Genomic DNA, 27,790 nt, shown 5'->3' with positions numbered 1-27,790 from the left:
GTCCCTCTCCAGCCAGCCCGGTTTACCTGCTTGTCTCCGCTCGTCGACAAAGGCTGTCCGTCCTTCTTCATCCAGCCCGATTCCCCGTCTCTCCACCCGGATCCTGGACCCCGCCTCCCGGTCATCATCATCCCTGCCCAGCCCTGCTCCATCCCTACCTGACCGGGTCCCCCCGGCCAGCTCCACCGTGTGGGCTAAGAAACATCCTTTGTCTGCCTCCCATCTCCCCGTGTCTTGCGTTTGGGTCTCTCCTAGCCCTGGTCCTGACAATGCTGGTGATAGTAGACTGATTCAGTAGATGGGTGGAAGCTGTTCCATCAGAAGACTTGGGAGCAGGGACAGTGATAAAGTTCCTGACTAGAGAAGTAATACCTAGATTTGGTATTCCAACAGAGATGAGCTCAGATAATGGATCATCATTCATACAGAATGAGTGAAACAAGTGATGCAGCGCCTAAAAATACAGGAAAGGCTTGGATATGTGTATCACCCACAATCACAGGGAAGGGCTGAGAGAGTGAATGGCACGCTAAAGATGAAAATAAACAAAATATGTGCAAGCACAAAAAAACTCCCACTAGCACTAATGAGCTACCATATGCAAACTAACAGAGAAACACATCTAACCCCGCATGAAATGCTTACGGGTGGACCCATGCCCGTGCGTGTGTTACATGGACCACATAAAGGTCCGCCGTTAGAACAATGGCAAATGGAATTAAGAGAATATATCAGACAACTAACTGCAATGCATGAAGTGATATACCAACAGGAAAAGAACAGACTTCCAGAGCCGGAAGAGGAGCCACCAAGGGGGGTGGAACTTGGAGAAAGTGTCTACCTGAGAGTCTTCCTGAGACGGTGGAACAAACCAAGGAGGGAAGGACCCTGTACAGTGGTTAGAGCAACACCAACTGCTATTCAGGTAGAGGGAAGAACCACATGGTATTATCTTAACCATTGTACTAAGGTACCGCGAAGGGACATTAGACCAGACCATGAGAAGGAACCAGTCCTGGGGTGCCTGTGGACTGGGAGCCCCCGAGGATCCCGGAGAAACTGCGGAAGGAGAGCCCCCGGAGGAGCCCACAGAAGGGGGGCCTTAGGGGAATTAAATTCTGTTTTCAGACTCTTTGGTTACTCAAGTTGCTGTTGATCAGCTGTATTACTATGGCGAATCCTGCTGGCTCAAGGGACAAATGAGGCCCAAATGGGGACCTCACCACTGACAAATTAATCAACATCCTGGCTTAACAACAAAATGTCACAAAAGGAGGGTAACTATAACACACATTGTAACATAATACAACCAGAAAAGGTTTGGTTTGTCAAATGTTTGGTGAGCAATGTTGTACATTTTTTTATGCAGAGCCCACGCACAGATGGTTCTGCATATCAACGGCTGGGAAACAACCGTTTAGCAGACGCCCCACTGCCCCTGCACAGGACTGCAGTTGCCTGGTGTTCTTAGGGCTGGTATGTGTGGTGGAAGAGCTGTTTACAATACTGCACAGCTGAAGAAGAAAGAAGACATCCACCAATAGAAGACATGTGGCGATTTTCAGTGTATTGTCTGTATTTTACTTTTGGCTATATGAAGGTCTAAATTTGGTAATCTTTTTCAACCTCATGAAATATGTTTGTATGGAGACAAGATATAACATGTTTAGATATAATATGAGTAAGTTATGACTTATTTAGACATAATATGAACAATGTATTCAGACAATATAAATTAGAGCGAATGCATGTCTCGACAGAGAGGCCTCTGTAAAGCCAGAGAATGGGGGGTCTCTTTGAGTGACCGGTGACCTATCTCCAAGGTAGAGACGGGTACTAAGTAATTATCTCCACATGGTGTTTAAGCTCAGAAAAACATGAAGACAAGAAGGAGTCAATGCTTTAAGAAGAATATATAACGCTATAAACCAGAGAGATTTTCAGTGTACTCTGCAGACCTCACTCAGACTGGTTATTTCTTTAATAAAGAGTCTTATCTGTGTATCCAAATTACCTCAAGTTCTGCCTATTTGTTTAAAGAACCTAAGAGTGGGGTTTTCTCCACGACAGCGGGAGAGGCTGACTACTCAAGAACGGTCATGACCTTGGCAGAGGGGGTGACATTTCGAGAACAGGAACAAGGCGAGCCTCAGCAGGATCGGCCAACAACTCAGGAATGCGCTGAGCCTTGGCAGGAGAGGCTGATGGCTTCGGAACGGGCTGGACCTCGGGAGAGGGGAACGACGGCGCGGGAAAAGGGAAAAGTGCAAGCCTCAGCAGGAACTGCCAATGACTTAGGAAGATGCTAAGCCTGGGAATGGGGCGAGCCTAAGCAGGCTAGGGCAATGACTCAGGAACATGGTGAGCCTTTGCACTGGAGGCTGATGGCTCAGGAACAGGAACAGGGTGAGCCTCAGCAGGATCGGCAAATGAGTCAGGAAAATGCTGAGCCTGAGCAGGGGAGGCTGACAGCTCTGGAATAGGAACGAGGCAAGCCTCAGAAGGATCCACCAAGAACTCAGGAACATGCTGAGCCTCAGTTGGTAGGCTGACTGCTCGAGAACCGGAATTGGCGTAGCCTCATCAGTATCGGCCAACCACTGAAGAACATGCTGAGACTCGGCAGAGGAGGCTGGCGGTTCGTGTACAGGAACAGGGCGAGCCTCAGCAGGATTGGCAAACAACTCAGGGACATGCTGAGCATGGCCTGACGGCTCTGGAAGAGTAACGGGGCGTAGGATCAGCCAACAACCCAGGAATGTGTTGAGCCTTGGCAGGAGTGGCTGACGGCTTCGGAAGGGGCTCGACCTCGGGAGAGGGGGCTGACAGCTCGGGAAAAGGAAAAGGGCAAGCTTCAGCAGGATCGGCCAATGATTTGGGAAGATGCTGGGCCTGGGCAGGGGAAGCTGAAGGCTCCGGAACTGGATCTGGTGGAGCGTCATCAGGAACGGCCAACTACTCAGGAACATGCTGAGCCTCTACAGGAGAGGCTTATGGCTCAGGAATGTGCTGGACCTCCGAAGAGGGGGCCGATGGCTCAGGAACAGGAACAGTGTGAGCTTCAGATGAATCGACCAATGACTCAGGAACATACTGAGCCTTGGTTGTGGTGGCTGATGGCTCTGGATCAGGAACAGGGTGAGCCTTAGCAGGATTGACCAACAACTCAGCAATGTGCTGAACCTTGGAAGGGGAGGCTGATGGCTCGGGAATAGGGAAAGGGCGAGCCTCAGCAGGATCCGCCAAAGACTCAGGAACATGCAGAGCCTTGGCAGGGGAGGCTGACAGCTCAGGAACACGAACAGGGTGAGCCTACGCTGGATTGGCCAATGACTCAGGAACGTACTTGGCCTCAGCAGTGGAGGCTGATGATTTGGGAAAGGGAATAGGGTGAGCCTCAGCAGGATTGGCCAACGACTCAGGAACATGCTGAGCCTTGGCAAGGGAGGCTGATGGCTCTGGAACAGGAAAGAGGCGAGCCTCAGCAAGATCAGGCAATGAATGAGGAACGTACTGGGCCCTGGCAGTTGAAGCTGACCACTCGGGAGCTGGAACTGGCGGAGCATCATCAGGATCGACCAACGACTCAGGAACATGCTGAACCTCTGCGGGAGAGGCTTATGGCTCAGGAACGGGCTGGACCTCGGCAGTGGAGGCGAACAGCTCGTGAACAGGAACATGGCGAGCCTGAGCAGGATTGACTTCTTTCGTATATCATCAGGTGGCCAACTCAGTGTCATATAGCCACGCCCTCGTCTCCGGTCCTAGGTCAAAAAGGCCAGCTTCTGAGGGTGGGCTATATAGGGGGCAGCTGGTGATTATGTGCTCGGCAGTCTGTTCAGGTTCGCCACACTCGCATGACGCACTGTCGGATAGGCCCCACTTCTTTAGAGATGACTTGAAGCGCCGGACGCCAGTACGCAGGAGGTTCAGCGAGAACCATAGGTGGCGTGGCATGTCTTCTCCTTTTACACCTCCTCCTGGGTCCCGGATGTATTGTTGGATGCGGGAGGGCGCAGCTGTCTCCCATGATTGTCTCCAGGATGCTGCCAGCCAGGCGTCCTTGGACAAGTCGTCAGGGATCGACTGTAGCATCTCTTGTGCTGCCTTGTTGTAGGGATGGCGAGACTTGAGCCTGCATGGTGGTGCTGGTGTTGTTGTGGCTTTGTGCAGGATGTGCCAGTCGTTCTTCTGGGCTTTTCTTGCCAGGGCGAGGGTAGCTGCTTCCCGTCAGAGACTGGGTGGGGCGATACCAGCTAGGACTGGCAGGTAGGACACAGGGGTGGGTTTCAGACAACCAGTTACTATCCGGAGGGCGCTGTTGATGACAGTATCCACCTTGTTCGCATGTGGACCTCTGCACCAGGCAGGGGCACAGTATTCCGCTACGGGTAGGACCAGGGCTTGCGTGGATATGCGTAGGGTCTGGGGGGAAGCTCCCCAAGTCGAGCCTGCAAGGCGGCGGATGAGCGAGACCCTTGCGGTTGTCTTGGCCTTCACTTCATCCAGGTGCTGCTTGTAGGACAGCGCCCGGTCCAAGCATATGCCGAGGTACTTGGGGGCTTGCTGGAACTCCAGGCGGATGTTGCCAACATGCACGTCCAGTTCCCTTCCCTCCTCCCGGTTGTAGAGGTGGTAAGCTGCAGACACTGTTTTGCCCATGCTGAGCTGAAGGTGCCACTTCTGGAGGTAGTCTGCCAGGATGCCCATGTCTCGGTTGAGGCCTTCTTCCATAGTCTTCCATGTTGGGCATCGAAGCATGATGGCCAGGTTGTCCTCATAGCCGTACTTCTTGGATGTTGTGTGTGGCAGGTCGTGAATATAGATGTTAAATAACATTGGTGAGAGGACAGAGCCTTGCGGGACACCGTTCTTCAGCCTTCTGAGGCTGCTGGTCTGGCCATCGCTGGTTTGTAGGATGAAGCTATGGTTAGATAGCATCTCCATAATAAATCTCACCATGTGCCGGTCCGGGATTGTTCTCAACAGTTTCAGGTGTAGTCCACGGTGCCACACGGTGTCATAAGCGGCTGTCAGGTCCAGGAATACTACTCAAGCTTTCTCTTTATCTTGGAAGCTGTCCTCGATGTCCTGGGTGAGTAGCGTTACCTGGTCCACCGTTGACCTGCCTCTGCGGAAGCCAGCTTGTTCCGGTGGGAGTTGAGGGTCCACCACTGGCTCAATGCGGCTGTGGATCAGCCTCTCCAGGCCTCCGGAAGCATGATGAGAAAAATGTGCGTAGCCATTGAGATGTTCTTTCACTTTGGTGCATGACAAACTCTGGGTGGATATTGTCTCGACCTGGTGATTTGCCCAGCTTCAGTTTTTTGATTGCTGCCTTTAGCTCGGCTGCTGTGAAGTCTCCTGAGAGATAAGCATCAGCGCTGGCTGCTCTGGAGAGGGATGATACCTCACACGATGTCAGTCGTGCGAAGTTTTTGTCCGCTTCAGGGAAGCGACCATTTTTCAGGAGCTGGGAAGCAATAGCATCTGCAGTCACTGGACACCTACGAGGTGTTGTTTTTCTCCCTGAGAGCAAGTTGATGGTCTGCCACGCCTTCCGGCTAGAGTGGGTGAAGTCGATGGATTCCGCTACTTCCGTCCACCTAGCCCTTCGGGTGTCATCCAGCTTCTGCAGTAGGGTTGTTGCTGCAATGCTCTTCCCTGGAGCTCGCCTGCTGGTGTTGGCGCAGCAGGCAGCTGCACTCCTCATCCCAGCCCAGGATATAGTTTTTATTGTAGCCACGTGGGATGTTGTGCTTTGCTGCCCTTAGGAGGACTTCACAGTAGGCACTGTATGCAGCATCCACATCTTCTGCTTCTGGGTCCATGAGACCAGCAGTTCTTCTTTCTGTTTCCACCGTAAACGACTGCCAGTTCGCCTTCCTGAAGTTCCATCTCCTGACCAGTTTGCCAGCTACCGGCTGTACTAGGGATGGTACTTTGATGATGGATGGCCGGTGGTGTGAGCGAGGGAACCTGTCCAAGACACGTCTCTACGGTTTCAGGTCGTTACTGCGGCATATGACGAAGGCCAGATCTGGGTTGGTGTAAGAGTTCCAATGTGCAGAGCTGAAGCTTGGGGGCTCCTTTGGGTCGTACAGCAGTAGTGCCTCAACGTTAGAGGCCCACTCACTCAGTGCTTCTCCATCCTGTGATGTGTGTTGGTAACCCCAATCCGTATGTTGGCAGTTGAAGTCACCTGCATAGATGGCAGGAGCAGTCACGGATGGAAGTGATGATGCAGTCAGCGCTGTTGGTGGGGGCTTATATACGTTCACGACAGATGTTTCTTGGATTTTAGTGGCGAGCCACTCGATGTTGCAGCCAGGTGGAGATTGGCTGGTGGCTGCCCAGCTCAAACCATCTCGGACGAAGGTTGCCATTCCATGCTTCTTGCTGTGGATGGATCCAGCGAGGGAGAACCCAGGAAGCTTGAGGTTTTCATCTGACACCCAGTGTGTCTCTTGCAGGAGGACCGCTGCCACTTTGTTGTAATCGGCGAGATGCCTGATGACTTTGAGTTTGGCGATGGTAAGGCCCTCGACATTGAGTTGGAGCACCGACAGACCTTGGTTTTCGACGGTGGGGGTGTCCGCCCGTCCTAAAGAGGATGTTCTCTGCCTTGGTTTTGGCCTTGGCTTGTACCTTGGTCTGCCAGCCCCATGATTCTTTGGCTGGATTGGATTAGTTTCATGAGTTGGTCTTGCACCATTTCTCACTACTCACAGGAGAGGCCTCGTGAAGGCTGTCGTCTTCTCCCCCAGGATTGACTAATGACTCAGGAATATGCTGAGCCTTGGCAGGGGAGACTAATGGCTTGTGAACAGGAACATGGCGAGCCTCAGCAGGATCGACTAATGACTCAGGAACATACCAATCCTTTGCGGGGGAGGCTGATGGCTGTGAAAAAGTAACAAGGTGAGCCTAAGAAGTATCGACTAACGACTCAGGAACATGCTGTGCCTTGGAGGGAAGGCTGAAGGCAAAGGAAGGGCTAAACCTTGGGAGAAGGGCCGACAGCTTGGGAACAGGAGCGGGATGAGCATCAGCAGGATCAGCCAACGATTCTGGAACATGCTGAGCCTTGGCAGGCAAAGCTGATGGCTCGGAAACACGAACAGGGCGAGCCTCATCAGGATCGACTAATGACTCAGGAACGTGCTTCTGCGGGAGAAGCTTATGGCTCAGGTAGGGCTAGACCTCGGCAGGGGAGGCTGACAGCTTGTGAACAGGAACATGGAAATACTCAGCAGGATCGACCAATGGCTCAGGAACATGCTGAGCCTTGGCAAAGGAGGCTTAAGCCTTAGGAAAAAGAATAGGGCGAGCCACAGCAAGATGGGCCAACTAGTCAGGAACGTACTAGGACTCTGCGGGAGAGGCTAACAGCTGGACCTCGGGACAGGTTGCTGGCGGCTCGGGAAGAGGAAATGGGCAAGCCTGTGCAGGATCGGCCAACAACTCAGGAACATGCTGAGGCTTGGCACGGGAGTCTCATGGCTCATGAATAGGTACAGGGCGAGCCTCAGCAGGATCCGCCGAAGAGACTCAGGAACATACGGAGCCTTGGCAGGGGAGCCTGACAGCTCAGGAACACGAACAGGCTGAGACTAAGCTGGATTGGCCAATGACTCAGGAACATGCTCTGCCTTGGTAGGGGAGGCTGACAGCTCTGGAACAGGAACAGGGCAAGCCTCAGCAAGATCGCTCAATGACTCAGGAACATACTTGGCCTCGGCAGTGGCGGCTGATGGCTCAGGAAAAGCAACAGGGTGAGCCTCAGCAGGATTGGCCAACGACTCAGGAACATGCTAAGCCTTGGCACGGGAGGCTGACGGCTCTGGAACAGGAAGAGCATACGCCTCATCAGGAGGCTCGTAAACAGGAACTTGGCATGCCTCAGAATGATCGGCCATTGACTCAGGGACGTGCTGAGCCTCAGCGGGAGAAACTGATGGCTGAAGAACTGCTTTGGAACTTGGGACAGGGGGCTGATGGTTCAGGATCAGAAACACTGCGAGCCTCAGCAGGATCAGCCAACGACTCAGGTTCATGCTGAACCTTGACAGGGGAGGCTGACGGCTCGGGAACAGGAACAGGCCGAGCCTCAGCAGGATTGGCCAACGACTCAGGAACATGCTGAGCCTTGGCAGGGGAGACTGACGGCTTGTGAAATGGAACTTGTGGAGCCTCATCAGGACACCAACGCCTCAGGAATGTGCATAGCCTCGGTGGGGTAGGCTGATTCTCAGTAACCGGAACTGGTGGAGCCTCATAAACATCGGCCATTGACTCAGGAATGTGCTGAGCCTCTGTGGGAGAGGCTTATGACTCAGGAAGGGGCTGGACCTCGGCAGGGAAGACTGACAGCTCGTGAACAGGAAAAGGGCGAGCCTCAGCAGGATTGACCAATGACTCAGGAACATGCTGAGCCTTGGCAGCGGAGGCTGATGGCTCGTGAACAGGATCTGGGCGAGCCTCAGAAGGATCGGCCACTGACTCAGGAACGTGCTGAACCTTGGCGGGAGAGGCTGATGGCTCAGGAATCGGTTGGAACTCGGGAGAGGGGGTTGGCAGCTCGGGAAAAGAAACACTGCTCACCTCAGCAGAAACGCCCAACAACTCAGGAACATTCTGAGCCTTGGCTAATGGCTCGGGAACAGGAACAGGGCGAGCCTCGGCAGGATCGACCAATGACTTAGTAACATTCTGAGCCTCATCGTGAGAGGCTGACAGCACTGAGATGGCAAAAGAATGGGCTGGACCTCGGGAGAGGAACCGATGGCTCGAGAACAGGAACAGGGAGAGCCTCTGCAGGATCGACCAACAACTCAGGAACATGCTGAGTCTTGGTAGCGGAGGCTAACAGCTCTGGAACAGGAACAGAGTGATCCTCTGCAGGATGGACAAATGACTCCGCAACATGCTGAGCCTTGGAGCAAGAGGCTGACAGCTCAGGAACAAGCTTGACATTGGGAGAGGGGGCCAGCGGCTCGGGAACAGGAACAGGGTGAGCCTCAGAAGGATTGGCCAACGACTGAGGAACGTGCTGAGCCTTGGAGGGAGAGACTGGCAGCTCAGGATTGGGTTGGAACTCGGGACAGGGGGCCGCTGCAATGGGAAAAGATTCACTGCAAACCCCAGCAGGATCAGCCAATGACTCAGGTACATGCTGAGCCTTGGCAGGGTAGGCTGACGACTCTTGAACAGGAACAGGGTGAGCCTTAGCAGGATCGACTAATGACTCGGGAACGTGCTTAGCTTCTGCAGGTGAGGCTTACGGCTCAGAAATGGGCTGGATATCGGCAGGGAAGGCTGACGGCATGTGAACAGGAACATGGCGAGCCTCAGCAGGATCACCCAATGGCTTAGGAACATGCTGAGCCTTGGCATGGAGAGCCTGATGGCTCAGGAACGGGCTGCACATCGGGATAGGGGGTGGATGGCTTGGGAACAGGAACATGGCGAGCCTGACCAGGATCGACCAATGGCTCAGGAACATGCTGAGCCTTGGCAGGAGAGGCTAACGGCTTGGGAGCAGGAACAGTGTAAGCCTGATCAGGATCAGTCAACGACTCAGGAACATGCTGATCCTCTGCAGGAGAATATTATTGCTCAGGAACGGACTGGACCTCAGCAGGGAAGGCTAACAGCTTGTATCAGGTAGAGAATGAAGCCTCAGTGGGATCCACGAACGAATCAGGAACATGCTGGACCTTGGCATGGAGAGGCTGATGACTCAGGAACGGGCTGCACATCGGAACGGATTACAAAATCGCTATCGCTAGTTGTTGATAAACAATATATAGACAATCTGTTATTCCGAGACTCTTCCACCACACCATGGTTTTTCTGATAATTAAGAATGTTTTTTGGCAGTTCTGGTATTTATATACTGCGAGGTGTAAAAATTAGCATGCTATCTATGTCAGGATTTAATATATTGCTCACACTATCATCCCACATTCCTAATCCCCCCTCCCTACTTTTCTCATCATTTCACCTCCCTAATCCCTCTCTCCCAACTTCTCCCATCACTCTCACTCTATTGGGTCTCTCACTATATGTATGTCTAATTCTGCAATGTTCTATGTTTATCATTTTCTGTTTATGTAGATATGTATCCCTACAAACGTCCTGCAATACTAGGACAGGAAAAAGGAATGTAAAGGAGGAAAACTCAAACTTATCTATGGGAAAGCATGGGCACGGTAGTATAGCTATTGCCTTAGATGCACAGTGCCATGACCCCTTAACTAACTTCAGTGACACCCATTTAGTTTGTTAGTTGGAATGTGAGAGGCTTGGGCTCACCTGCTAAACATAGCAAAATCCTAAATCACCTCATCAGGATGAACCCATGCTTCTGTCAACTGCAAGAAACTGACCTCACTGTATCCAAGCACCTCAAACTCAAAGCTAAATGGGTTAATCAGATGTTTTCTGCATCATACAACTCAAAAAAAAGAGAGGTTTCTATACCGATCAATAAAAGTATCCCATAGCAAAATAAAACCACAATATCAGACCCAGAAGGGTGTTACATAATGATTAACAGAATTTTAGGTAACATAAAATTTACCATAGCTAATGTTTATGGCCCCAATGAGGATGACCCAAATTCTTTTCACAATATATTTTCAAAACTCTTCGAATTCTCTGAATCAGTTATTATATTGGGAGGAGACTTCAACACAGTACTGGATCCAAGTTTAAACCGTTCTCAAACCAGAAATAATCACAAATCCTGTTAATCTATAAAACAATATATGAGTGATTTTGCTCCTGCCGATTGTCTTGCGATCAAATAATCGACATAATAGAGACTACACATAATATTCACCACCCCACCAAAGCTTCTCTAGAATCGACCATTTCTTGACAAGTATCTCTGTTACTTATTATTCATCAGAATGGTTACAGAGATTAAGTCAACCTCCACCATGCCTCCGCACATGAATACCGCTCTCATTTTGGTTTTGCTCAATCCCAATAAGGACCTAACCCTCACCTCCAGTTATAGACTCATGAGCCTTATTATTTGCAATTTAAAGATAATTAATATAACACTTACCAACAGAATTGAAAAAATAATTCAATTTTGAATTCACCCAGACCAAACAGGGTTTGTCAAAGGCATACAGCAATATGTGCCATTTATTCATTCTTCTCAGCATATCTCAAAGGAACAACTTAAATACTGTTATTGCTTCTTTAGATGCCGAAAAAGCATTTGACAGAGTTAATGAGACATATCTCATTTCAACCCTCAACAAATTTGGCTTTAGAGAGTCATTCAATGGATCATTATCCTATACTCCCCACCTGCTTTTGTCATCACCAATGGTTACACTTGATACATTTACATTTACATTTACATTTAGTCATTTAGCAGACGCTTTTATCCAAAGCGACTTACAAGGGAGAAAAACATTCAGTTCATCAAACACAGGATAAGATGTAAATTCCTTGTGCAAGCACATACCTAAGAGTGTCGTGATGAATGGTAGAACGTCTTAATGTCATCTTGTCGTCTTGGTGATGAATGGTGGTGAATGGTGGGAGCTGGATACGCATCATCAGTAGTGTATCCTTGCATCTTGGGATGTTTCCGCCTCTACAATTTACACCCTCCCCAAGGTGGCCAGCTACAGGCTGATCGGACCTGAGCTTGCGTGAGTCCAGACTCGTAACGAGAAAGAGAGCCTATTGATGGCAGACTTCTCGAGGGACTATGCATGGCAGGGGCGTCCTACTCCCTGAGTCAAGCCAAAGCTGACCGCATACCTACTGGTTTGCTACTTTGGGGCCCAACAGGGGTCTTTCCTCCTCATAAAAAGCCACTGGCTGCTCCTTTCGGCTGCCTCTGATGCAGCATTGATGGCTGAGCGCTGGTTCTGGCCTCTAACTCCCAGGTCAGTGAACAGTCTGGTGGTAGATCTTGCCACAAACACTCTGCATCCGACCTCCACTGGGCGGACCTCAGCGTTCAAGCCACGGTGTTGTGCTTCAGCAGCGAGCTCAGCGTAGCGTAGATGTTTTCGCTCATAAGCCTCATCCACTGCGTCCTCCCAGGGTACTGTGAGTTCGATGATGTACACCTTCTTCAGAGAAGGAGACCACAGCATCAGGTCAGGTCTCAGGGTAGTTGTAGCAATCTCTGGAGGAAAAACCAGCTGTCGGCCAATGTCAGCCAGCATCTTCCAGTCACGGGCTAAGCGTAGCTGACCTCGCTCAGATGGTGTAGAGCAGCTTCTAGTTACCGAGCCGCTTTGAAAGCGGAAGGGAAAGTGCCGGAATTTAGGGAAGAATTAATCACATTTGTGAATGCCGGGGTGATAATCGGTGATATGGCTTGAAGGAGGTTAGATGGGATCGGATCTAGCGGACAGGTAGCAGGACAGCTACATGTTAGTAGTTTAGATACCTCACTTTCAGCGAGGGGGGTGAAACCAGGGAACGATGAGCCTAGGGCTGGAGAAGACAGGTTGTGAGTAAGTTGTTTAGTGAATTGGCTGCTGATGGCTGCCACTTTGTTCGTAAAAAAGGAGGCAAGGCAGTCAGCAGTGAGGTTAGTAGCTGGGGGAGGTGGTGGAGGGTAAAGCAGAGACTTGAAGGTGGCGAATAATTTACGTGTGTCTGTGGCACCGTTGATCCTATCGTTGAAGAAGGCCTTCTTGGCAGCAGTGATGCTGGACGAGAAGGAGGACAGCAGTGTCTGGTAGCTTGCAAGATCCTCAATTGTTTTGGATTTGTGCCATTTCCTCTCGGCTGCTCTGAGGTCAGTGCGCGTTGTCCGGAGGGTGTCAGTCAGCCAAGGGTGCGACTGGGTAGATTGAGCAGGTCTGGTGGATAGTGGACACAGGCTATCCAGACATGAGCTCAAGGTGGAGCAGAGGGAGTCAGTGGCATCATTAACCTGCAGAGAGGAGAAAGTGCCGTGGGGTGGAAGAGAAGAGGAGAGCACAGAGGAGAAGTGGGTGGGAGACAAGTTGCAGAGATTGCTGCGGATAGTAACCATGGGTGGGGAGGTGGGGGGTTGTTTTGGTAGCTGGACATTGAAGTGGATGAAGAAGTGGTCAGAGAGATGAAGAGGAGTGACCCATAGGTTGTCCGTGGTACAGCTCCGAGCAAGAATGAGATCAAGCTCTTTGCCAGCCTTGTGAGTCGGTGGAGTCGGGACCTGTCTTAGGTCGAACGAGCGAACCAAAGACAGGAAGTCAGCCGAGCTTGCACTGTCCAAGTCTCCGAGGACGAGCATGGGACACTCATGCTCAGGAATTGATGACGGCAGGGTGTCAAGCTCATGTAGGAAGTCACCTAGTTGTCCTGGGGGACGGTAGATGACGACCACATAGGCTTTCACCGGAGCAGTCACCAAGACGGCGTGATATTCAAAGGAGGCAAAGTTGTTTAAAGGCAGCAGTGGATTAAATTTCCATGTGTTGGAAATTAGCAGGCCAGTCCCACCACCACGGCCAGATGGTCTGGATGTGTGGGAGAATGTGTAGTTAGTGGAGAGTGCAGCCGGGGTTGCGCTATCTTCCGGTTTAATCCATGTCTCAGTGAGAGCAAGGAGCTCCAAGGAGAGGTTGTTGGCATGACCAGAAATGAAGTCTGCCTTGTTAACTGCAGATCGACAATTCCACAAGCCAACAGAGAAGGAGGTCTTTGCAGAAGATGTTTGCTGCAGGGACCTGAGGTTACCCGGATTGCATCGGCGTATGGTATGACGAGGCTTTCTGGGTGACCTTGAAGTTGTAGTGATGCGGTAGTAGCACATTTTGTATGGAGTGAGAGAAAGAAGGCGGGTTTGCCTTGTTCGGTGTCCTTGCTTCGGTTGACGTGCAGAGGTAGACGTGCGTCTTCACACGAGAGCGACTACAAATGGGCCAACGCTTGAAGCTAACACTTCAAGGGCAGGACCATAAATAGGTGATAGAATACAGCTGCTCGTGTGATTAGGGTTGCACCTGGCTAAGAGCACGCCCACATAAGAGAGGACTTACTTGAATAGGGGGTGTGTCTGGAACACAAGCTTGTTGGCAGATCAGCAAATAGCAGTGAAATGTGCAGAGTCAAACCAGTAGTCCACGTTGCAATACTACAATACGAGCAGTGATACACTACACAGCAACCTCAGCACTAGAGCTCGACTCAGAGTTCAGTTTGTAGTGCAGGGTATTTATCCCTGTTCAGCGGAAGGAGGACACGCCCAGAAAGTTAGACAAAGGGTTTACTGATTAGAGGGGGTTGCTTGGCTCACACCCTTGCTGATGGCTGAGCAGTTATGCCGGTACTACCCTGAACCAGCTAGGACAAAGTAAGTGCCAAATAAGACTGAACCAGCAATAATATCAAGAAAAACAACAGCAAAGGACAACAACAAACGACAACAATAAAACAGATTTAGTCAGTAATGATAGTAATTGATAGCGTTTCACTCTACAACGTGCCACAAGACAAGGATGTCCGCTCTCCCCTTTACTATTCATCATCTTTATTGAACCCCTCACAGCGGCCTTCCATCAAAACAATAAATTTGTTGGCATACAAACAAGAAATTCCGTTCACAAAATCAGTTTGTATGCAGACAATATGTTATTGTACATAGAGAACCCAGTATCATCCCTACCGGAGGTGTTCAATCTCTAAATTCTCAGCTATCTGAGACTATTCAATAAATTGGACTAAAACCATTGTCTTACCACTCAGTGGGGGGGGGGGCTGCAATGCTGTAACCCAGAAGCTTCCCATAACCATCACAGTGGGCAAAATAAGATACCTTGGTATTGATATCTCTACCAATCCGTCAGATTTGTTTACCCTTAACTTTACTGCATTGCTCAAATCCATTCAAATCCACTCATTCAATGAAACAACCTACCCATCTCACTTATTGGTAGGTTAGCAGCATTGAAAATGAATAGACTACCAAAAATAAACTATATATTTTTATGACCCCAGTGCAACCAACAGTACATTGGTTTAATACTCTGGACTCAATCGTCAATACATTTTTTTGGAAATAAAGGAAACCGAGAATTGAACTAGCAACACTACAGAAAAACAATGACTTTGGAGGCCTAGCAGCCCCAAACTTCAGATATTACTATCTAGCGAACCAACCTGAATTTATAATTAAATGGGTACAACCAGAGCAACAATTGGGCCATGGATTCCGAGACATTGAGCAAACAGCATGTCAGGAGTTATCATTATCTGATCTCCCATTGCTGACTGAATCAATAAGGAAACATAATTGCTTTAAAAACTCATTCATCGAAACAACTCTGTCAGCATTGTGGAGATTCCTCAAACTCAGTGGTCACACTCTATATCCAAACAAATTCACGCCAATCTGGTACAACCCAGACTTTCTGGTTAAAAACAGATCAATAATCTTCAGGTCTTGGAAAAGACAAGGAATTACTCATCTGGAACACATTTTTGAAAACAATTTTCTTATATCTATCCCAACCTAAACCCAAAAGTATAATATCAGTGGCCACAGCTTCCTTCTATTCCTTCAACTACAGCGGTGTCTAAAAGTTAAAATCCAATTGACAAACTACATCCTACAATCACCTCCAATAATTGAAAATCTCACTCATATTGGTCATTTAAAAAAAATCCCATTTCCAGAATATACAAACTTTTATGAAAAACAGATGACACTTCATCTTTACCTACAATGGAATGGGAAAGAGACCTTGCTGTTCCCCCCCGATATCAACCTCTGGAAGTTTATTTGCAACAGCACCTTTTCTTTGACCTGCAATTCCAAAATGCAACTCATCCAATACAAGATTCTGCACAGAGCTCATATCATGGAACACAAAACGTTCAAAATGCGTTTTGTGGATTAAGACCTTTGGTAACACTGTTCCCCTAATACCAGAGATGACTACTTTCATGACTTCTTGCACTGCCCACCTATCCTAGCATTCTGGACCAGCATCACCAAGAAGCTATCAACCCTTCTGGGTCACAGCATTCCACTCTCCCCGACTATATGTCTCCTCAGTGACCTCTCCTCAGTGGACCCACCACTTAAACATCACAAACCCATTGTGATCGTCTTAACAATTGCCAAAAAAGCCAAAAGCGGTGGGTGGCCTGTCATGCTGTGGCTGGTTAGTCGTTCTGTCTGGTCCTGTGGTCATGCCTAACCTATCACTCCTGGTGCCAAAACTCAGACTCAGTCCATATACCACACAATAGGCCTAGGGCTTGCAGGATGGGTGGGATGCTAGCTATGTGGGTGGGGATGTGGAAAGCGGCTGCCATCTTGCATGTCACTCTCCTGCCCCAGCGTGCTTCTCGTCCGTCCCAAAATTTTAGTTCTACTCATATTAGCATAAAACACATACACTTGCACACTAATCCTACCCGGAACAACACTCCACCAGACCAGGGTCTGCGTGGCAGGAGGGGTGCGGTTGATTCGGGTATTGCCTGAAGGACTCGCACCCCCACACCCCGCAATTTAAACTGCAATTACCAACAGCACACATTAAGGACTGAGGTTTTCCGGGGTGGGAGGTCATTGGCGGGTTTGTGTGGGGGCGTGGTTGGCCGGGGGGTGGCCAGGAGGGCCCCCCGTCAGCTGGGCGTGAGTCCTCACGGCTTGTGCCTGGTGACTTAAGGTGTGCTGTGACCTGACGGGGCTGCTAAGAGCGCTGTCGGTTGCCTTCCGGGACCCCTGGGGGTGCTGCTTGCGGTTGTGGGTATGGGTATCTGGCGGCCTGCTGGCGTCGGCAGGGGGGGGGCTAACATCCAGTTGCCCCACGCTGAGCACACTCTGCTCCGTGGATGGGCACTCAGTGCTTGCGGCCGGGTGGGGCATCTGGTCAGCTGCGGTTGGGCGGGCCTTGCCCTTGCATGGGGCCTTGATGGGCATGTGGATCGGGGGTTCGGCAAGGCCTGGATCCAGGCCTGTGGTCCATGCCTGGTGCCCATGGCCTAGGTTCTGTGCCTGCGGATGCGTCTTGTGCTGGTCTCCTCGTGCTCCCTGGGACTAGGTTATGCTCCTCTGGGCCGGGTGTAGGGGTTGCGCCATGGGCCTCCGGCTTCTCTGGGTGCCCCGAGGTCTTCAGTGGCTGCAGGGTGGGGTGACACAGTAGTCATGGGGTGTCTATACTGCAGAGCTTTGGGTGGGGGCTTCGGGGCCCTATCTGCTGCTCGGAGGCACCGTGACATAATACCGACCTTATACACAAGAACCAATTGGGATAAGTCCTGTACACTCACCGGTGGACACCTTATACTCACCCACACACAAACATACAGGCGGTCCCATCACACACACATGCACACACCACCACACCTGCTTTTAACGCACCTCAACACCCTCCTGGTTGCATTCCTCTCCTTTCCTCCCTAATTTACTGCCATAACTATAAGAAGAGGCCACATGCCCAATTGTTGTTCCAGGGCCTGAATAATTCTGTTTTTCAATACATGTTGTCGTCCACAGGACAGTGTTATTGCAGCAGTTCTTGATGGTTTAAGAATTAACAAAGAGTTGGATTGCAGGTTGAGAACTTGAACTCGACTTGCAGACTAACTCTGTCCTAGATGCAATGGCATACAAATACTCTGTGTTGTATGCCCAGCATGCTGAGAGCACAGGTAAAAAAATATTTTTTAAGGATTATAAAATCATTATGTTATCACAAGTAATCAATACATTAATTAAATTAATTTGTTGTTAAGTGAAAAGATCAAGTTTAAATGTCAAAATCATATTATAACATTATAACGTGAAATTATTATTAATAATGTGCCATTTTGCATTGATGTATTTTTGCGACCATAATTTTTATCAAAACTTAGCCTGACCTATGTGACCAAGCTTGAATTTGTCCACCCAGATGGAGGGTGAGGCATACATTTCCGACACAGCACTGGATTTGTACTATATTTTAATTGTATTTTTACTTATCTTTGTTAAGTTTGGCCAGGACTCGGAGGTCCAAATTGTTGGAATTTTATTTTTCGTTTTATTTTTCTGTTATTTGTTTTTGGTAAACCTGTGGTTGAATGAATTTAATATCTTGGCCAATCAATCGTCTGAATGTCAAAGGCAAGCGCCCCTTAAGCACCATTGCACAAAGGATGACAACTTTTCTAAAACAGAACTAAACTGTGCTGTTTCAGATAAGTTGTCATCCATTGCGCAGTGGTGCAGATTGACACAAAGTGCTGTGATAAAAGGATAACGATAACTTTCACTATATATTTTTTTCCTCTATGTCGGAATAAAATATGCTAGGTTGTTTTGATAATGTCTTCGGCAGATCTGTACATTTATTTCGGAAAATGGCAACAAAAAGCCAATCAATTTGCAAGATAAAAAGCTGACCTTTCACCTTCAGCCAATTACGTTTGTCGAAATACAACGAAGCCCTGCCCCTTCCCTCCTGGGTAGGTTGCACCGTGTCCAAAATGAGCAATTCGGAGAAGAGGACAGATGATGTATCATTGACAAGAGGGCTACATACATTCTTTTGGGACATTTAAGTTCCGACCCAAAGAAAACAGTAAATGTCCTTTGTGTAAAATACGTCAACGAGGCATGCCGACGAAGACGGCAATGCCACAAACTTTATTATTTATTTAGATTTAGGCCTACTTGCCATTTTTATTTTGTTCTTGACTTTACCTAAGTTAAATTTAAGTGAAATGTTACAAAAACAGCTTGTTACTTCCAGACTTACATTACGATTGCTGTGCAATGTTCCTCATATAAAAATACAGTTTAGCATTTTTTCGTCAGATGTCTTCCTGTATTTTTCTGAGATGTACTGTATTTTGTAAAAAAAAAAAAAAGAGAAGGATGCTAATTGCTTCGAAGTTTTGTTTGAATATTTTTTTTACAATGCAGATTTTTTGTTTTGAGACTGTTGAAAAATTTAACAAAAATGTAATTTGCCTAAACAGTTTATTTTGGACAATTTCATTCCATCATAAATGGGTTTAATGCATTATGGCATTCATAAAAAAAAGCATTTAACAGAAATTATGATTTATTTTCTATATACACCAATCAGCCACAACATTCATCGATCAACCACCTGCCTAATATTGTGTAGGTCCTCCTCTTGCCGCCAAAACAGCTCTGATCCGTCAAGGCATGGAATCCACAAGACCTTTGCAGCAGATCTATTAAGTTGCAAGGTGGGGCCTCCATAGATTTGGCTTGTGGTTCCAGCACATCCCACGGATGCCAGATGAATTTGGAGGCCAGGTCAACACTTTTGAACTCTTTGTCAAACCATTCATGAACAATTTTTGAAGTCTGGCATGGCGCATTTTCCTGCTGATCCTGCGCATTATCCACATTATTCCCTGTCATCGGGGAATAACATGAAGTTAATGTCATGAAGGGGTATATTGGTCTGCAACAATGTTTAGGTAAGTGGTACGTGTAACATCCACATGAATGCCAGGACCCATGGTTTCCCAGCATCACATTGCCTCTGCCGGCTTGCCTTCCTCCCATAGTGCATCCTGCTGCAATCCACAAAATATAAAGGAAACCATTATTCATCAGACCAGGACCCCTTCTTCCATTGCTCTATGGTTCAGTTCTGACACTCGTGCCCATTGTAGGCACTTTCAGCGGTGGACAGGGGTCAGCATGGGCAGTGTGACCAGATGCACCGTGAGTTTTGACACCATTCTATCATAGCCAACATTACCTTTTTCAGCAATTTGGGCTACAGTAGCTCTTCTGTGGGATTAGATTCAGACCAGACCCCCACGCGCAACAATGAGCCTTGAGCGGTCTTGACCCTGTTGCCAGTTCACCGGTTGTCCTTCCTTTGACCATTTTTGGTAGGTATTAACCACTGCATACAGTGAACACAAGATCTGTCATTTTGTAGATGCTCTAACCCAATCATCTAGCCTTCACAATTTGCCCTTGTCAAAGTCTCTCAGATCCTTAAGCTTTTATCCTAGTTCCAACGCATCAACTTCAAGTACTGACTGTTCACTTGCTGCCTAATTCGTCCGACCCCTCAACAGGTGTCATTGTAACGAGATGATCAATGTTATTCACATCACCTGTCAATGGTTTTAATGTTGTGGCTGATTGTGTATATCGTGATAAATATGGGAATCGAATGGTATGAAATACTTTATCATGATAACATTTTTGGCCATACGCCCATCACTATGTGACATGTCAGAACAGAAGCTGGCTTACAGGCTTCTCAGGATGCTTGATGCCATTTTTCCACCTAATTATCACGTATATGTGGCTTTTTAAACGCGGGTAAATACGTTAAAAAGGCGATCGACTACTTTCCCAATGCCAGTAGACGAGTACAGCACTTCTTTCTGGTGTGTCACATTCGACGTCCCGAAAGTGCCAGAAAAAGGGAGGTCTGTCGGGGTGTCATGTTTCTGGTGTGATTGGGAAAAAGTAGCCTTTTTTCCATTTTTTAAATTTATTTATTATTATTTTATTTTTTATATTCAAAGACAGGTAGTGAGATTTCTGACTGGGGACAGGTGTGCAATGACAGAGATATCACGTGACACCAGACACAGACAGAGGGAGCCAAAGAGGGACAGAGGGACCTAGAGGCAGACAGAGGGAGCTAGAGAGGGCTAGAGGGAGACAGAGACCGATAGAGCCACAGAGGGACAGAGGGACCTAGAGACAGAGAGGGAATCAAGGCAGGAGAGGATCGTGACAGTACCCCCCCCTCCCCCCAAGGGATGGCTCCTAGACATCCCACACCCGACTGTAACAACAGAATAATATTATCGCAATGTTTAATATGTGGGTGATCATGTTCATAAAATATCGATTAGGCTACATAATAACCGACAGTGTGTAAATCATGCAGGGTTTTCAAATTTTCCTAGAATGTATTTCTCAAATGTTGCCTGACCATAATCCCGTCTACACAATCAATTAATTTAGTAAAATCTAAAAGTGATAACTACTAACTGGACAATCAAACTGGCGCCACTAAGCCAGCTTCGTCTGGCGATAGTGGCGCCGCCCCTAGCGGTCGCCTGCGCCGGCGCTCCGGTTACTTTCTTACTCTTTAGTATTTTTTTCCTTTTTTTATCGCGATGTTCGCCAGAAAAACATCAACAATTAACTCATACGGCCGCGATGCACTCATGGATATAAAAATTTCCCTAAACGAACAACTTTGGGACTTTTTATCCGTGGGAGCAGAGTGGCCGGCGGAAATCCTACGCGGGAACACTCGCAACAACAACAAAAATGGAGTCGCTGTTCCACGAGCCGGCCCACGGAGGAAGCACCGAGGTAAACGAGGCGGCATTCGGGTCAGAATGAGGACGCAACCTTACCGTCCACCTCTGCCAAGCATCCTTCTTGCTAACGTCCAGTCCCTGGAGAACAAGATGGATGAACTTCGAGCGAGGATTCAATTCCAGCGTGACACGAGGAACTGTTGCGTCCTCTGCCTGACGGAAACATGGCTGACCCCACTGGTGCCGGATGAAGCCATACGTCCAGCCGAGGCCTTCTCCGTGTTCCGCGGCGACAGAACGGGAGAGTCGGGGAAATCCAAAGGTGGAGGCGTCTGCCTAATGGTAAACAACCGCTGGTGTAACGCCAACAACACCAAATTCCTCTCCCACTCCTGCTCGCCGAACCTGGAACAGCTGACCATACTATGCCGTCCATTTTATCTCCCCCGGGAATTCAGCACGGTCATCATTACAGCCGTTTATATCCCACCGCAAGCGGACACCGACGCAGCTCTGTCGGTTCTGTACGATGTGTTGTGCGGATTTCAGAACAGACATCCCGACGCGGCTGTGGTGGTGACTGGGGACTTTAACAGGGCCAACCTGAAAAAAGTTCTGCCGAATTTCCACCAACACATCACGTGTGCCATCAGGGGAGACAGAACTCTGGACCATTGTTACACACGTTACAAGAACGGATACAAGCCCGTGTCGCTTCCTGCTTTCGGGAAATCAGATCACGCCGCGATCTCACTGCTTCCTGTTTACAGGCCTCTGATCGCGCGGGATCTGGTGATGACGAGGGAAGTGAAGCGGTGGACGGACCAATCAGAGGCTGCGCTTCAGGACGCTCTGACTGGCGTAGACTGGGACATGTTCCGAGCGAGTTCAAGTGACGTCAGCGAGTTTACGGAGGTTGTAGTGAGTTTTGTGGCTACGCTCGCGGATGAAATCGTTCCCACGGTGAAAGTTCGGATATTTCCAAACCAGAAACCATGGGTTGATAAATCCATCCGCTGCGCTCTGAATGCGCGCACGGCCGCTTACAACGACGGACTTGTATCTGGCAACATGGACAATTACAAAGCGGCGTCGTACAATCTGCGGAGGGCGGTGAGGGACGCTAAACGGACATACAGAGACACCGTGGAGCTGCAGATGGAGCGGGGGGACACAAGACGCTTGTGGGAGGGGCTGCGAACAATAACAAACTACAAGAGCAGCTCCTCCCCAGCCACGAGTGTGGACGCCTCCCTGGCCAACCAACTGAACTCCTTTTATGCGCGGTTCGAGTCTGGCAGCAACACCGCTAGCTCGCCGGCTAATTGGAGTTACACCGCTGGGGACGAGCGCGCACTCTCAGTGTCCGTGCACGAGGTCAGGGGGGCTTTGATGCGGGTGAACACCAGGAAAGCTGCGGGCCCAGACGGCATATCTGGACGAGTACTGAAGACCTGTGCTAACCAGCTAGCTCCGGTGTTCACCACAATATTCAACATCTCCCTGGCTGAATAAGTGGTCCCATCCTGCTTCAAGAGGTCCACCGTCGTTCCTGTCCCGAAGATCGCCTCTCCAACCTGCCTGAATGACTACCGTCCGGTGGCCCTCACCTCGGTGGTCATGAAGTGTTTTGAGAGGCTGATTAAGGATTACATCTGCGCCTCCCTCCCCCGCACCTTGGACCCGTTGCAGTTCGCGTACCGGCAGAACAGATCCACGGATGACGCGGTCTCCCAGGTACTGCACACCTCCGCTGTGCACCTGGATCCTGGACTTCCTCACAGGCCGCCCCCAGGTGGTCAAGGTGGGGAAGTACATGTCAAGCTCCCTCACCCTGAATACAGGATCCCCCCAGGGCTGCGTCCTCAGCCCCCTACTGTACTCCCTGTACACACATGACTGTGTGGCCAGGTCCAGCTCCCACACCATCATCAAGTTTGCTGACGACACCGTGGTCGTGGGCCTGATCACCGACTGCGATGAGAAGGCCTACCGCGAGGAGGTGGCTGACCTGTCACTCTGGTGCCAGGACAACAGCCTCCACCTGAACGTCAGCAAAACCAAGGAGCTGATTGTGGACTTTAGGCGTGGATCACAATCAAGGACGCACGCGCCCTTGTGGATTAATGGGACTTCTGTCGATAGGGTGATCAGCTTCAGATATCTGGGAGTCCACATCACAGAGGACTTAACATGGACTGTTCATACAGACACTCTGGTGAGAAAGGCGAGGCAGCGTCTCTACCACCTCAGGCAGCTGAGGAAATTCCGGGTCTCGATGAGGATCCTCACGTCCTTCTACTCTGGAGCAGTGGAGAGCATCCTGACAGGCAACATCACTGCCTGGTTTGGGAACTGTACTGCCCAGGACAGGCGGGCCCTGCAGAGGGTGGTGCGTTCAGCTGAAAGTACCACTGGAACTACCCTCCCCCCCTTGCAGGAGTTATACACCAGGAGGTGTAGTAGCAGAGCCCGTAGGATCATGAAGGATCCTCATCACCCCAACAACGGACTGTTTCAGCTGCTGCGGTCAGGCAAGCGCCTCCACAGTCACGTAGCGAGAACAGAGAGACTGAGACGGAGTTTCTTCCCTCAAGCCATCAGAACTGTCAACGCTGACCTCACCAGGGGTCCTAACTGAGCCATGCACTAGGCTCCACTACCTACTGTACTGTATGTAGCATACTGTACCGCATACTGTATCACTGTTCAGGGTTGTTCGTGATGCCGTATTGCTGCGCCGTACTGTTGTATACTGTGCTGTATTATCCCAAACACTACCTCACACTATTCACATTCACACGGCACTTTAATTCACATGCCACTTTAAATGCACATATCTGTATATACATAGCCATATTCCTTCAACCTATTCCATTTTATTTCAATTTATTTTTTATTGTATTTTATTCTATATATTTTTTATCTTATTCTATAAGTATTCCACTTACTGTATTACGTTTTAGGAGTCAGTTAGTCGGTCTATTAGAAAGGAATTTTCTACTTTTTATTTTATTTTATTTTTGTACTTTTTCCTAGGACTTATTGTGTGCTATCACCGGGTGCGTTGCATTACATTTCACTGCATATATGTATGGAAGTATGTATATGTATGTGACAAATAAAAATCTTGAATCTTGAATCTTGAATCAAATTACTATTGGTTAAGGTGATGTTTTTCATGTGTGGCTTTTGTCGACAGAAGACAGACCTAATCGGATTGGTCTCTTGGTCAGCACTTCACGCAGGGACAGTCCGGTCACACAATGTGACCGTCCTTGCATTCCTATCATTGCTAATGGCAGGAATTAAAACTCAGTTGAGCTTACCTTCACTGGGATTCTATTATGAAATATGTCAATTATCACTAAACAATATTTTAACTTTGACAAGGTGTCAGTTTGATAAGTTCATCATAAGGTGTTTGAAAGGAGGACTTGGACTAGAAGGCAGAAACTGGAGGTAGAAACGTCTCTTCCTGCATTGTTCTGAGCACAATCATAACATTTACTTAATTCTCAAACTATCCCATCTTTTTGACAAATGGTTCTTACCATATGTCAAACAAGCAAAGCAAAGAAAGATGAGCATCATACAGTACCAAGTGGCTCGGCCACTACAAACTTTGGCTTGCCACAACAATAGTTCAGGGTGGGATGCCTTTGAGTAGAGAAAAAAAGGTTAGTGAGGAATCCTGTGTCCTCATCTGTGGAGGAGACAACCATTATCAGACAAGATGTCATGATCCTTCCCTTACCTTGATCCTGTCTGTCTGTCTCTGGCTTCCTCTGTACCTCTCTGGCTCCCTCTGTCTGCTCTGGGTCTGTCTCTGTCTCCCCCTAGCCCTCTCTAGCTTCCCCTGCCTGCCTCTAGGTTCCTCTCTGGCTTCCTCTGTCTGTGTCTGGGTTCACGTCACATCCCTCTCACTGCACACCAGTCCCTAGTTGGTAATCGCACCACCTGTCTCCACTTTCCTCGTCACTCATTTGGTATTTAACCCGGTCCCAATCACTCTGTCAGGGTCAGATCGTCGATGTTGCTGCATGTGTCGCCGCATGTCTTTTCACCTGTTCCACGGCCCGGCATGTTTCCCTAGGTGTGTGCCCTGAAATCTTGGTTCCTGAATCTCCACCGGCTCCTCTGGTCCTGGTTCCTGATTCTGGATTCTCTGCCTGGCCGTGAGTCCCTGCCTTCACTGTCACAAGTCCCTGCCAGTCCTGATGCCCCTTCTGTTGCCTGTTCCTGATTCCCCGTGTCTTTGCAATAAACCCCTGTACATACTCCCCAAACCGTGTGTCCTGCATTTGGGTTCATCATCTTGACCACACTTAACACAAGAGCATTATCAGGTGCGGTGGCTTTGTTGGCAACACAACGCAAGTAGGGAGATCAGAATGAGAGGGTTATGACATCAATACATTAAACGGATATTCTGAATATCTCATTAATGAGATACACTCCACCGTAACACATTGGTCCATACATATTCATGCAATCAAAATAGAACAAAAGACAATTTACAACAGATAGACACAAAAACAACCGGCTGTACAAAATAGACAAACACTGTTTGATACAAAAACAGATGACAGGCAGAAGGAGGAAACGAAAAGCCTCCTAATAGTTGTACTCATGAGTTTAAATCATCATAGTTGAACTTTTCATGGCGCAACTTTCCACTCTTCAGTCACAAGATATGGACGGGGTGAAGCCACAACGGCTATCACTCCCAAGCAGTCATGGGAAGCTGCATACTATCTCCATCTCAGAGGGAAAATAAGTGGGAGTAGGAGCAGTCCACCACTTCAAAGTGACATGAACAAAGTGAAAGGTGCACATGTTGATGATGGAGAGTTGTTGCCGGAGAGAAATTAGCCAATTTGCCCCACAGCAAGATAAAGGCTACAGCATGTAATCAACCCAATAACTACAGCACGAAGTTTCTGAGCATAGTATGCAACAAGACATAATTCAAGATTCAAGAGGTTTATTCATCACATACATATACATACTTTCATACATAAGCACAGTGAAATGTCAATGCAATTCACCCGGTGATTACACACAATATGTCCTAAACTGAACAAAGTAGCTACCTAAGAATTTCTACTTGACTAACTAACTGATTCCTACAACGTAATGCAGTGAGTCGAATTCTATAGAATAAAATAAAAATATATAGAATAAAATAAAATAAAATAAGAACTCAAGGGTAATGCAGGGTGGGGGTACAGAATAGATAAAGGGAATAGGCGTATGTATATAGGATAGACTTATGTATATGGAATAGGCTATTTATGTATATACAGATATGTGCATTAAAGTAGCATGTGAATAAAGTGAGGTAGTGTTTGTGAGATATACAGCACAGTACACAACAGTACGGCGCAGCAATATGGTAACACCGAACAACCCAGAACAGTGACACAGTATGCGGTACAGTATGCTACATACAGTACAGTAAGGTAGTGGAGCCTATGTATGTGGCTCAGTGAGGACCCCTGGTGAGGTCAACATTGACAGTTCTTATGACTTGCGGGAAAAAACTCTCTCGTCTCAGTCTCTCTGGTCTCGCTGTGTGACTGTGGAGGCGCTTACCAGACCGCAGCAGCTGGAACAGTCCGTTGTTGGGGTGGTGAGGATCCTTCATGATCCTGCGGACTCTGATACTACTCCTCCTGGTGTATAAGTCCTGCAGGGAGGGGAGTGTTGCTCCAGTGGTACGTTCACCTGAACGCACCACCCTCTGCAGGGCCGCCTGTCCTTGACAGTACAGTTCCCAAACCAGGCAGTGATGTTGCCTGTCAGGATGCTCTCCACTGCTCCACAGTAGAAGGACTAGAGGATCCTGACTGTGACCCGGAATTTCCTCAGCTGCCTGAGTTGGTAAAGACGCTGCCTCGTCTTTCTCACCAGAGTGTCTGTTTGCAAAACCCAAGTTAAATCCTCTGTGATGTGGACTCCCAGTTACTTGAAGCTGCTCACCCTGTCGACAGAAGTCCCATTAATCACCAAGGGCGCGTGCGTCCTCGATTGTAATCCATGCCAAAAGTCCACAATCAGCTCCTTAGTTTTGCTGACGTTCAGGTGGAGGCTGTTGTCCTGGTACCAGAGTGACAGGTCAGTCATGTCCTCATGGTAGGCCTTCTCATCGCAGTTGGTGATCAGGCCCATGACAACGGTGTTGTCAGCAAACTTGATGATGGTGTTGGAGCTGGACCTGGCCACACAGTCATGTGTACAGGGAGTACAACAGGGGGCCGAGGACGCAGCCCTGGGGGGATCCTGTGTTCAGAGTGAGGGAGCTTGACATGTGCTTCCCCACCCTAACCACCTGGGGCCGGGCTGAGAGGAAGTCCAGGATCCAGGCACACAGGAGGGTATTCAGTCCAAGCTCCTTCAGCTTGACAGCCAGTCTGGAGGGGACTATGGTATTGAAAGCTGAACTGTAATCGATGAACAGCAATCTCACATAGGCCCCCTTCCAGCCATCCAGGTGCGTGAGCGTGGTGTGCATTACCTGGGAGACAGCATCATCCTT

This window comes from Zeus faber (assembly GCF_960531495.2).
Source record: "Zeus faber genome assembly, chromosome: 15".
Lineage (NCBI taxonomy): Eukaryota > Metazoa > Chordata > Actinopteri > Zeiformes > Zeidae > Zeus > Zeus faber.
The sequence above is the reverse complement of the archived record's forward strand: the minus strand, read 5'-3'. Positions refer to the sequence as shown.